A 13,478-nucleotide genomic window follows, 5' to 3' on the forward strand; every position below is an offset into this window, starting at 1 on the left:
GACGCGCGGGGAAGCGGGGAAGGGTTGGCACTGCTGCTGCCGGACCCCACCGTCCATCACCCCCCGGGAGCAGCACCTCGCGTCTGGGGGAGCCCGGAGGCAGCACCCGGGGGGCAGGGACAGCCCCGTGTGGCCGCGGGCACGACCTCCGGCGCTGGGACAGCCGCGTATTCCAGCTGGGAGGCTGCAGAGGTGCTGGCGTGGGGCGGTGGTGCGGGCCTGGGGGCTCTGCCCTGCTCCAGGGAAAGTACAGAAGTACAAAGGAAGGAGCTGCTGCAGTTTCACCCTTTAATGCCAAGTATTTAACGTGGAGGTTATGGAGCTATGGAATTGTTGGCTGGAAGCGACCTCTGGAGGTCTCCAGCCCAAAGGCCCCCTCGGAGCGGAACCCATGGACACCAGGTTACACGAGCCACAGCCACGTCTGAAAACTTCCAGGGCTGAAAGCTCTCCCACCTCCCTTAAGATGACCAGTGGCCGTGCTATCCCTCTACCTTGGGAATAAGGTTCTCCTGGGTTCAGTCTGCCCCTCCCACTGACCCTTTAGCCATCACCCCCGGCTGTGTTGGCTCTGTCGTCTTAATAACAGCCCTTGAGTGGCTGTAAACCGCTGTTAGAGCTGCCCTCAGCCGCCTCCTCGGCAAGGCAAACAAACTACCCTTTGTGCACCGGGTGCTGGACCCTCTTCTCTCTGGCTCTTTTGAAGGGGGGTAGGGAATTGTTAATAACACGGTAACCATCTTCTTTGGGATATTTATATGTTGTTTTGCTACAGAAAAGGGGATGAGGATGCAGCTTATTTTTAGGAGGTATTCCTGAAGCTTTAATGGGGACTAAGAGCCTGAAGAAGTGTCTGGGACATCGTAGTCCCGTGTCACCTCACAGCAGCTGGTACACGCTGCTGTTCGCGGCTGCTCCAGCCGAGTGTCAGGACTGCCTTGGGTCCAGAAAGCCCTTTTTTGTCCTTGGTGAAAACATTACCTGAAAAGATAGTAGGCAAGCAGACCGTGGGGGGTACCCGTCCTCTGTAGAAGCGCCTGGGTTGAAGGATGCGGTGGGATAACAGGGGCAGGGATGCAATATTTCTGACTTTCATCTATGGCCACATAGCAAACTGCAGGCTCCAAAGTGCCTTTCCTTGCGGGGGCAAGGTCCCTCAAACCCACACTGGGTGCGTTTCTGTGAGTTAGTGTAGTTGGGCACGCTCGTGTCATCGGAGCTACAGACGCTTCTGTGCTGTGCAATTCTCTGCTACTACAGCAACTGAGGGGAGCGACGGGGGGCCCAGATACAGAGAGGCGGTGCTGGGGAAGATGCACTTCAGCTGCTACATACGGCCGTCTGTACATTGACAATATTGCCTCTCTCCCTGTTTATACAAAGAGAAATTCAGAATTACAGTCCCGTTCGTGTCAAACTAAAGGAAACTAGCAGGACAGCATTTGTACCTTCCCCGTCTGGTTCCCCAATAACCTCTCCGTGTGCTATTTGCATTTCAATGGCTTTCCAAGCCTCCGGTAATTGTTGGGGGAGGAGGCGGGTAAAAAGGCTATTATAATATTAGCGTTGGATCAGCTTTAGCGAGCCTGAAGGCATGAGAGAGCATCGTGCAGCTGATGCAACCCGTGACAGTATATTGTTTGCCGTTCTGTGTGAGCCTGGGGTGCGCACCGATGCCTGGGAGTTGATTCATAATTACAAAGAGATGTATGAATGTAGCTTTGAATGGGCAGGAAGGCAGCAGCAGTGCTGCGCTCCGAAGCTGGAGGGAAACAGGGCGGTACGAACCAGGAATTCATACTGGAATCATGCATCCGGCTAAACTCCCTGGCATCCGAGGGTGCCATCCCTGTCTGGTCATGCCCAGCTGGAGCTGTGTGTGTCTTTAAGGAGGCCGAGCCCAAGGCAGCTGAAAAGCCTGGGGCCCGGCCAGCAAGTGACTCAGCATCGCCTGACCTGTGCCCGGGAGCCGAGGCTATTCTTGGTTCGGGCTGTGTTTAAGGCAGCTGAGCTTAAATGCTTCCAAATTGTACCACAGAGGATGCGTTGTGAGGCTGGAGCATAGCATGTTGTCCAGGGCTGCAGTGCCGTCTGCCCGTCGGATCGCTTTCCTCCGAGCTCGACGGAGCTGTGACCTTTCCCTTTTCTTCTCTTGAGCTAGATTAAAGCTGTAATCTTTAAATAGCGGGATAAACAGTCATCAGAAAAACTTTCAGTGGAAAAATATACTCACTTTCCATTATATTTTAACAGGTGTCAAGCTCAACTCTTCTTGCTGCCATTGAAAATCTGCTCCCTGGGCTTAGCAAGCTTTTTCAAACTGAGCAAAAATATGGAAAGGGGAAATGCTGATTGGGAAAGGGAATACTGGATCACACAAAAATCTGATTTAGAATATTTTTCTTCCTAAGTCTCTTCAAATAATTTAGCAGGCTCAGAACATGTAATGCATTAGATCTCAGAGCCCCTCACAGGCACCAATCAATTACCCTCGGTAAGTGATGGACACATAAAAAGCATCAATTTAGCTGCTACTGAAGTGCTGGTGTTTTAAAAGCAGAACGGGCTGTCATGTAGCAATGCGCAGCCTTGCCACACAGTTATCTGGGATGGAAAATGAAAATACACAATTTAAAGCGAGTCATTTCAGAGGCTGAACTATGTGTCTACCTTAGTCTGTCTCCTGCCTGAGGTATTGTTTTATGGCACTATTTTCAAATACAACAATTCTTTTTTTAAGTAAAAGATTTGCTAATTTGGGGAGAGATTTTAAATTCTTTAATGAAGCTAGAATGCATCTGGCCAAATTTTCTAGATACCTTGTTTTCTAAAGTCCTTATTAAAGTTATGATCCATGTAGTTCCTTAAAAACAAAAAACAAAAAAACACTAAAAAGGCAAGCAGTAGTATGAGATGAGAGCTACGAGCAGCGTTCAGCCTGCACCACCCAGCAGCCCGCGGCTCCTGGACTCGGGGTTCTCCCGGGCTCTTCAGTCACAGCTGCATCCCCGTGCAGAAGGAAGGAGTGGGTTTTGCTGGGCAATGGGCTGGCGGGTCGCCATGCTGCCGGCTCTGGTCCTGCGCCAGAGCTGACATCCAGCAGACTTTTCTCCTCCAGTGCCAGCAGCTGAGCGGAGGGAAGCGGCTCGGGGGCTTCGGGACCCGGTTCGCCCAGCCTGCGGCGTTCTGTGCTGGCTCCAGGGACTTGTCTGTCGGAAGTCACGGCTGAGTAGAGCTCCCTGTAAACAGCCTTACCTGCTCCTCTGCCTGCCAAGTGTCGAGTACTGCTCGCTATAACCCTCTTCCCAGAGAGCCTCCAGTCTGTTTCCTTGCTGATCCGATGCATTGGGGAATATTTGTACAGGCTAATTTTAAAGTCTGTCAGTTCTCTGCCAACACTAGCTGTCTAGACTCCTGCTATAATCAAAGGTGAGAGGTAGGTTCCTAATTACAGTGAATCACACCCTAAAAGATCCCTTGTCTGTATGGAGAACGCGGGCACCTTACATAGGTGATTAAAATGGGTCTGAATGTTCCCTGTTGTGTGCTGGCTCTGCCAGGCGACTGCAAACAAATGCCTCACCTTGTGTAAATCAAACGCTTCAGCCGCACTCTTAAAGGAGAAATGTTAGTAGTACTCAGATGGAAATTAACTGGAGAGTGCATTTATTTTTGGCCAGTCCCCTGGGAACACCTGCCAAGCATTTCCTCTCATTTCAAACCTGGCTGTTCCTGCTGAGAAAGTCTGATGGAGATTCAAGTCTGGGTCAAGGTGAGTGCCTGGCTCTTCATCAGCTGTCTATGCCATTTAAAAGGGAAAGAGGAAAGGAAGCTAAGCAGCAGGCTGGGTGTGAGGAGTGGTGTGCTCCTGCAGAAGCATGCAGGAATAAGAACTGGACTGCTTGGGTATGGTTTATGTACCGATGAAATGCACCTGCTGGTTCCCAAGCATCCGTGTACAGTTGTAGAATAAAAATGCTGAAGCATAAATTAAATGGAGAAAATTAATTCTGGCCTCATTCACTGCAGGATGACAGCCAATTGCTTAAACCAAGGGGTTTGTGCACCTGCTTGAAACCAGAGTGAGCAGCACAAGCCGTGGTCCCTGTGTGAAAGGTTTCTGAGAGTCATTAAAGCTGCTGTGTGGACAGGCTCAAGCACTGGTGATGGGGACCTCAGCATCAGGTGGACCAGGCTCTCCCCTTCTGTGGGAGCACAGCTGGAGTGGGCACAGGGATGTGGCTCACTGGGTGCCAAAGGGGAGCTGGTATGACCAGGTGCTCCTCTCCCGCTTCCCATCTCTGTGTGTCTGGGAGCGCTCTGGTCTGGAGCCAGGCACTGCTGGCTTTTGTCAGAATAACTGGTATCTTTGATGGAAGGATGCTGGGGCATTGGGGTCAATTCACATCTCCTGTGAATGTCTTAGAAACTCACATGTGTTCTCTGGATTCCTGAAAAGCAGACAAACCTGGTGTTTTCTTTTTTTTTTTTTTTTTTTTTTTTTATTTCCACCAGGGACAGAAATTGCTGGCTGAAAATCTGAGGCCTTAACCCAAAAAAAACATGTCTCAAGAAGCAGTGTAACTGCTCTGGCCAAGGTTTTTGTTTTTTCTTAGCCTACTCCAGAAGTCTGCAGAATCCAAAAGGGGCTACAGAGTGTAAGGTGACGTTCAGTGGATCAATGAACAGCTGTAAAAAAGCTTTTCTGCCTTTCCCAGCAGTTAATAACTTCATTGCACAGAACTTAGTTTTTCAGAAAGACCTCATGTGATTTTTGGCTGACTTAGGTGAGGACTGGTGAGGAATGTTCATAGCTACAAATGGGGAGAATTTTTTTTTTTACGGGAAAAACCCCAAAACCCTCAGACAAACAAGCTTGCTTTCACCAAAGTCTTTGTTCCTGTTGCTGAGAGTGTGCAGTATTACCTGAGGTAATAAAACAGTGCATAAAGCAGCTTTATTTGGACTGAGAAGTTTGGGAATTGGAGTGCAGAACAGGTAGTGTCAGGGCAATCAAGGTGTCTGTGTGGGATTTTTTCCCTCAGACTGGACAGGGGTGATTTATGTGCCTGGGTTGGTATAATGGCAAAGAGCAGGTACAAGTCAGGGCTGACACTGCTTAGGAGAAAATTGTGTTTGTTGCCAAATTCTGGATGTTGGCTCTTGCAGAAGAGAGATGAGTCTGTCTTCTTGGCTCCTAAACCTAAGGGAGACTTAGCACAGCTAAATTATACATGTCCCTTGGGAAGGCTTTTGAGGCCAAAACCACTAAAAAACCCAGACTCTTTCATCTAAATACAGTCCTAGGAAATTACCATAGTCTCAATCCAATATGCACTCTCCCTTGGACAATGTTATCCCTCTTTTGTAAATAAGAGTTTGCTTGTTTACTCATCCTTCTATCTGTAATGGAAAAGTTCCATTGAGTATAATAGGAGTTATGTACCAAAAAGGAAATGAACATTTCTAAAACCCAGTAAGTTCTTAAGTTATTGCATGTGGGTTGTTTGTTTGGGTTTTCTTTAACCACACCACCAAATTTTGTAATTGGGCAGTGATTTTGTATCAAATATTGTTAGCAGTTCAAAGCCCTATTGAAAAGCACTCCTGTGTCAGGTTCTTTCTCTGTGAATCTTCTGTAAATGTGAGGGAGTTAAGAACCCCAACTGCTGGAGAGGGGAAGTTCTTCTCAGACCAGTGCACAATGTTCCCTTGCTGGGATCATTCTTCACCACAGTCTGGTGATCTCTACCACGTTAGCTGGATAGATATCAATCTGATGCTTTTAACTTAGTATTATGGGGATAATTTTCATCAAACTCTGGGGACAAATATTAAGTGCTGTTATGTGTGACTTAAAACTAGGAAAAATGGATAAAATTCAGGCCATTTTTCCATGGCTTCTGTTGTGCTTGGGCTGGTCTCCACCACACAGACTCTGTGACCTGACCCCTGCTTGTGGCCCTCATGGGGACACGAGTGGAAGGGGTCACTCAACCTGCTCTTGAATGAGGTTATCTGCTGACAAACCTAGTTGTTTCTACTGCTGATGCCATAGAGAGGATCTCCAGGTGCAGCAAAACTCCAGGGCTAGCAAAAAGCAGAGCTGGTGGGTGTTTAACTGTTGACTTAATGAACAGAGAAAAATCTGACACTATTTTGACATATGCCTGAAGTGATGGTGTCTTACACTTGTGCGCCTTTGAATTTTGTTCCTGTCTTCATTTTAGTTCTTTTCCCTCTTACTGTTGCTGTTACTATAACAATTTCCTTCTCCCCTTCCCTCCCCCTATACACCTTAACATCTTCACGATTTTGGGGGAAGTTAGCAGCCTTGTTCTGCCCAGTCCTGGTCCGCACCTGGGCGGGATGTGTGCAGCAGTAACAAACCAGCTGAGATGCAAAAAGCCAACGCTCTCCAGCAGAGCGGGCTGACGCGTCAGGCAGCCCTCCAGCTGCTGGGAGGTGATTGCAAAGTATAAACCCTGCCCGTATTGGAGCACAGAATCAACTCCTTGCCAGCACAAGCCTTGGCAGAAAGCACGTGAGTGCACAGATGTATTCATGTCTAACACAATTCCACTGAAGTTTTGTCCTCTGCTTGTCAGTCCAGGTGCTCTCAGGCATAGAAAGGAATGGTGCTAAACATCTGACAATCAAAACAGACTCTTACTGCTGGATCATAATATAACAACCAGCTTTCGTGCCCAGACAGAATTCCCACTGATGTCAAAGGTTTTATTTCCACTGAGAAATTGGTAAGCACTGCAGATTTTGGAATATTATCAACATTAAAACAACAGTCTGGACTGTGTTTTCCCTGCTGTTGTCATGTGAAACACTTAGGGGTGACTATAAGTGTAAGTCTCTGTTACTCTTTCATTTTGTTCATTTGATGGCAGAATCGCTGTCTGCTCAGTTAATTAATTTCCCCTGCTGTGCTTGGGTCTTTCACACAACACTGGGGAAAAAAAGGTCTTCAAGAGTGAGACAATGTAGCACAAACCCACAAAGTTGTTAGAGGGACCCGGGGGAGGTGAGAGGTTTGGAAAGCCGGGTTTATTGTTTAAAAATGGTTTGTCCCGTGGAACACAAGTATGTGTGTCACTGCAGAGTCAGCGGTCAGAGCAGCTGAATGGCAGGAGTTTGCCTGACCTGCTTGGAAACCCATTATGAAATTCTGTGATAATTCACTATAAACATCTTCGTAAGTGATGGGGAAGCTGTTTCTCTCCCATTCAAAGCTGCCAGACCTTTTTACCACTGGGATTAGATTTGTGCTGTCTCCTGCAGCTCCACTCCGGGAGCTCCACTGACTCCTTGGGCTCCATTCATTCCTCCTGTGGCCAGGCTGTGAGCTGTTCCTCACAGGTGAATAGCACTGATGATAATTAAGTTTTCTTTCCCGCATCTTGAGCCAGCTGCAGAAGTGTAAATATTGTTACTGCTGTTTTACAGGTGAGGGGAAGGCGTGTGGGGAGGAATGTGATTAGTCTGGAGAGCTCAGCCCCGTGCTCTCGCTGTGAACTGAGCAGCTTGCACTGACGGGGAGGCCTGAGAGAGGCTGGAGAAAAAGACCCCCTGTGTTATTGCTACTCTGTGAGAGGCTGAGGGGCCCAAAAATCATAGAATGGTTGGGGTTGGAAGGGATGTTTTAAAGATCATCTACTTCAGCCCAAACATCAGGTTGTTCAGAGCCCATCTGACCCGACCTTGAATGTTTCCAGGAATGGGGCATTTACCACCTCTCTGGGCAACCTGTGCCAGTGTTTCACCACCCTCATTGTAAAAAAACTTTTCCTTGCATCTAGTTGAAGTCAACTCTTTTAGTTAAAACCATTATCCCTTGTCCTATCACAACAGCCCCTGGTAAAATGTCCCCATCCTTCTTGTAGCCCCTTTAGGTACTGGAAGGTGCTTTAAGGTCTCCCTGGATCATTTTTCCTCTGATCATCTTCATGGCCCTCCTCTGGTCCTGTTCCAGCAGGTCCATGTCCTTCCTGTGCTGAGGACCCCAGAGCTGGACAGAGTGCTCCAGGTGCTGCTTTCTTGGCCCCATGCAGAGCACCACCAGCTTTGATTCGTGTGTCTTTTAAGATGTTGCATGTCTGGTGTTGTGGGCAGTGCACCAGAGCCCAGGCTAGTGGGGCTCTCCTAATGCTCTTTCCAGCTGTTAGACCCAACACTGACCACAATTCTTTCCTTCTCAGCATCTCTCCACAGCCTGGGACAGTGCTTGGCCCCTTGCTGCTGGTTGCATGAGGACTATAAAATGGTCTGTGTGTCTGGCATGTTCGTGTGTGTTGTGACTCCTTGGAAAAGCTCAGTGCTTTGAGCCTACTGTCTTCCAGATGCAACGTCTACCATGCCTGCTCCTCCCTGCTCCTCCCGGCGGAGCCAGTGCCGTCCCTGGTGGGAGTGTTTGCTACATCAAAGCCCGGTTTGTGCTGCGAGTGGATGATTTCTCTGGTATATTTACACTTGTAAAGGAAGATTTTTTTTTTCCCCTTGTAAATATCACGGCACTTCTGTTGCTTCTGTGCTGGCCCATCTGTGCACCATTTTCACTTGTACTGACTCATGTTCACAGAGTAGTAAGAACTGTCTATAAGTGTTTTATTTTCTTAGTTAGAGTGGGCCCATTTTGCTTTCCTGGTTAGCTTGGAGGCAGATGAGTGCAGGGGTTTCTTTTTCCTGATTACATCTCTGGACTCTATCACATTGGTAAAAATTTTAATGAAGTAATTTTCACTTTTCTGTTCAGATTTTTCAAGACTTCTTGTGTTTCAAGGGTTTGTTTTCTGCAGCCAAATGTGCTTTCTGACTGTTTTCTGCATGGCCAGAAATCACTGGGTGTGCACCCCCTTTAAATGTGGGTACAACATCTTTAGCCTGTCATAAGGTTTCAACTTCAGATACTCCTGAAGAAGGAACCTTTAGGTTGTTCAGGCACGTTGCATTCAGCCCTCTTGCATTGTGCTGTGCTCTTTTTCATGAGTGATCACGTACTCATTTTCTCCACCTCTGTGTCATTGTAGAGTAGACCTCTGCAGAGACACTTCTGGCTGTTTTCAGAGTAGACTGAAGCTATTTACTGAACTGCTTTTGAACATTTTGATTTGTCTTTGCTGCTCCATGTGCACCCAGGGTTGTCTTCACTGCCTACAGGTCAGACCTTGCTCTGTGGTCAGGCTCATCACAGGCTCTTTTCAGTAGTTGCTTCCCCTGTGTTCACTGAGATGTAGTGTCTGTGTCCTGCTCAGCTTGACCTGTCTCCTGCTCTCTTCTGGCCTGGTACCTCAGAGAACCTGCAACCAAAGGGCACATTTGCAGTGAAAGTTCTACCAAGGCTTGTAGCTGCAGGAGTATCCTTGGTCTCTGTTGGATGGTGTGTGTGTCCCCTCACTGGAGTGTCTGGCACAGTGGGGCACCAGACTTGCTCAGCACTCAGGGTAGTCAAAGTTAAATATGTGTATGTGTATGTATATACATACCTATATATGTTTATATATATTTAAGTCTGAGGCTGAAAACAGCCAAATTATGATCCTTCTCTCCCCCTGACAATATGAAGAGACGTGTTTCACAACAGTCATGTCTGCCAGTATTTCAAGGTGCTGCTTTTAGAAGCATGGAGTTGTGAGAACATTTCAGTAAATTACAAAAAGATCATTTTAACAGGGGCAAAAGAGAGTCTTTTTCTTTAAATATATTCTTGGGAAAGACTCAAGCCATTTCAGCCAAAATGAAAGAGTTGAGCCTGAGGCTGAATCCAGCTGGAGAAATTTTCAGCCTAAACAATTAATTATAGATGAAGTTATGAGCAACCAAAACTGGAGTTTATACAACAGTCACGTGTAATTACAGCGGCGCTTTCAACTCTGGAACACTGGCCCCGGTGTCAGTGCAAATTCTTGGGTGAGTCTATCAGGAAGGACTTTCTTGCAGAGCTGTGATAAACCCCAGCTTGCTGTTCTGAGGGAATGAGAGCAAGCATTCCACATCAGAAATAATCTGCTGCTGAAAGATGAATTAACTGGTGACTTTCAGAGCAGTGTCTTGTCTGTGTTTGGAGTTTACCCAGGGTCAGGTTGCACCAGGCTATTATGTTCCTGTTGCATGTGGGAGGTTGTAATGAAGAGGGAGCCTCCTGTGACAGGGAACAGCTCATGCATGAGGAACTGGGATGGCAGAGATTAATGGGGCTGCATCCTGCCAGCAGTATCTCCATCTGAGCAAGGCTTTCCTGGGAAACTGGAAGGCAACCTCCTGATGATGGGGGTTGTCTATTGTAAAAGAAGCTCCTTGCTTAGCAGGGAGAACACATCGAGACTGCAAGTGTGTCCTGAATGAATGATTCCTCATGGAGATGCTCATGCCACACACAGAAACACGTTTTAGAAGCACATGGGGAAATATTCTTGACTCTGGCTGCTAAATTGAGCTGCTTGTGAACCCTTTCAACAGTAGAGGTAGTGCTGACAAACAGTTATCTTTGGTGATGAAAGGAGTGCAGGTGAGAGGAAATTTTGTGGGAGGAGATCCTGCTCTGAATTTCTTGTGGAAACCATAATTATGTGATTCAATGTAGAAAGGTATGAGGGTTTCCAGTGAAAGCTATGAAAAACGCTTAGGGAAGCAGCCTACAGATGAGGCTGCTCATTCAGACCTTATCTATTCATGTGGGAGCGTGGAAATCTTAGCACTCTGCCTTATCTCTTCTCCCCCGGGAGATCAGTGTTGAGAGAGTCTGACCTCTTGCTTACCATTTCAAATCAAACCTGGTGTAATAGTGGCTTTGGCCATGCAGTGCCTCAGTCACTTAATGAAATAATCTTTTTCCCTGCCCTTCTGGGTAGAAATATGTCTTGCCCAAATACCACTTAAGTGATACCTGGAGGATAGCTGTAACTGAGCAGAGCTGTGGCAGAAACATCCTCCCTTACTCCCTGCAGCCTCTGCCTGCAGGTGCAGAGCTTGGGATGTTCAAGGCATTGGAAATTTTTCTCTCTCACTGGGGCAGTTCCTATGTTGTTTTTGAAGAAAATCCCTGTTTTCCCTTGCTCCTGGGCTTCTGCAGTTCCCTGCAGGTTTAAATTAACTTTGAATCAATGTTGATTAAAAGCAGTCAGTGCAAGGAGAGTCTCAGATCTGGAATGGATGTTCTCCAAAAACAAGGACACCTCGGTGCCAGCACAGGGGTATCCATACAAACAGCTCTCAGCCAGAGCCGGCCAGAATCTGTTTTGCTTTCTCACACTTGGAGCTGGTATATTTTAAAGGATATCAAGCAGTAAATGTGGCAAAGGGGAAAAATTGTTACAGACTGTATTTGGCAGAAACCCAGCAAAGATAAAATACCATACGTTCTGTGCAATGAGCTCCTACATAAATGATTCATTCACTAGAACACAGCTGGGGTCAACATCTTCTATTTGAATAGCCCAAAGTTATGCAAATATTTTTATGTTGATTTTCTAGAAGAAGAAAAAAAAAGACAATATATTCTGTTCCAATAAAAAAAGCTCTTTATCTAAGCAACTTTTAAGAATCAAAATCCCTCAAGAACAGTGTCACCATGTTATACACATATACAGCAGCAAATGACAAGATATGCCCTAGAGATGCAAACTCTGAAAAGATTGCTTGTTTTCCTTTGTTTTGCCAGCCAAGTCTGTGTTACAAATTGTGTGTTGTGGAGATCACACTATTTCAAAATATCAAATTGCTAATTAAAGAAACTACTCAAGGAAACTTTCCAGTAGAACAATAAGAACAATATATGCTGTGGGATAATAGTAGTCACTATTTCTTTAATGAGTTTCTTGCCTAACCAGAATTTCTTACAATACATTCAGTGCAGCCATTCAGATTATTATGAATCACATGTGTATTATTTCTGATTCGATATTAACATAAAAACTTCTGATGAACCATAGTATTACAAAAACAGGTCTAGTGTATAGAATGGCAATATCATTCCTGCTGATAAAAGACTGGAAATGAAGGTCCTTATGCAGTAATACAATTTAATGTGTTAGTTTCTGCACTTAATTTGCAAAGGTGCTGAGAAACTACAGGTCCAACTGAAGCCAAGAAGGGCAGGGTGTCTCTGGATGGTCAGGTATGTCAGTCCACAGCCTGACCATTGCTCTGCAGTGCAGCATTGCCTTCTGTGGGATCTAAGTCAGCAAAAGGTCATGGGAGGGAGAAACCTTTCTTGGTAGTCTTCTTGTACCGTGGTTGGTTGAGAGATCAACCGGAGATTTTCTTAAGCACTTATATTTTGCTATAGTGAATTAATTTAGCAATGTCATCCAAGGAGACAGTGTGTACAAGACCTGTAAGGTGATGCAGGTAGATCAAGTCAAGGAAAGAATAGTTTAGTTGTGTAGCAGAGATAAGAACAGAGAACATAAGAGACCTCTTAAATCCCTTCTTCCCCATTTTGTGAGAATATGGTGCTGAAAATACTCCTTTCAGGTTCTGAATACAAGTTGACATAATAAGGTGGATTTCCAAAAATATTCCAAGAAGCTGGATAGATTTTTCAGTGGCTTGTTGGTGGTATCTAGGTGCCTCATTTGGTATGCTTGAAATTCCTTCCTTCCTTCTAAAGAGCTTCTCTAGTGTCTATTTTATTTTCTCTGGTGAACAAGAATGACTCCTTGATCTTGGGTTTCGTATTTGCAAATAGCCATTCTTTGTATTCCCCTCAGATGAAGAGAGCAAACAAGCATTTAAAGCAAAGAATGCAAGAGCTTGCAAAGTATAAAAGTGAGCTTTTCCTCTTCATGTGTTTGGAGAGGTTACCAGGTATTAGATAAGTAGTCCTTGACGAGTCCTTGGTTTGAATCATGGTATCTGACCACACAGCCACATTCCACATGTGGAATGGCTGTTCCCCATCTGCCTTAAAAATCTCTCTTGCAGCCTCTGAATGATTTAGCCTTTTCTTTATCATCATATGCAATGATAATAGTTGTGTTGGGATAATGGCTTTGGATGGTTCTCCCACAGCAGTTCCTCACCCTTACACTGGTTACCATTATTCTTCACTCATTGGAGCCAGACCTGGCTCTAGTGTATAATAGGCAAGCCAAAATCTCAGTCCAATCACTCTGCCCTGAACACTTCCAAATTGTGGGTGGGATGTAGATTCTCTCTACGGGGGAAATCATTAGTCAGTGTTTTAAGAAGCAAATAAATGTTGATGGTGGGACTCCTTCACCACAGTAGACAAATCAGGGAAGAAAGATGGAAAGGATCAAAGACGAGTATACTTGTCTGCCTGCATTGGAGCGATCTTTAGGTGGCTTCTCTCCTCTCAGTCTGGAAGGTAAAGTATTGGATCTGAGAGTTACTGGTCTGGGGAAGCTGTTGACACCTGGATGGTGGAAAGCACAGAGAGGAGAGGTTGGTGAAGGGCAGCAAGGGACCACAGAGTCCCTCCCCACTGCCGCTTGTTTTCCTTTGTT

This window comes from Coloeus monedula, assembly GCF_965178545.1.
Source record: "Coloeus monedula genome assembly, chromosome: 12".
Lineage (NCBI taxonomy): Eukaryota > Metazoa > Chordata > Aves > Passeriformes > Corvidae > Coloeus > Coloeus monedula.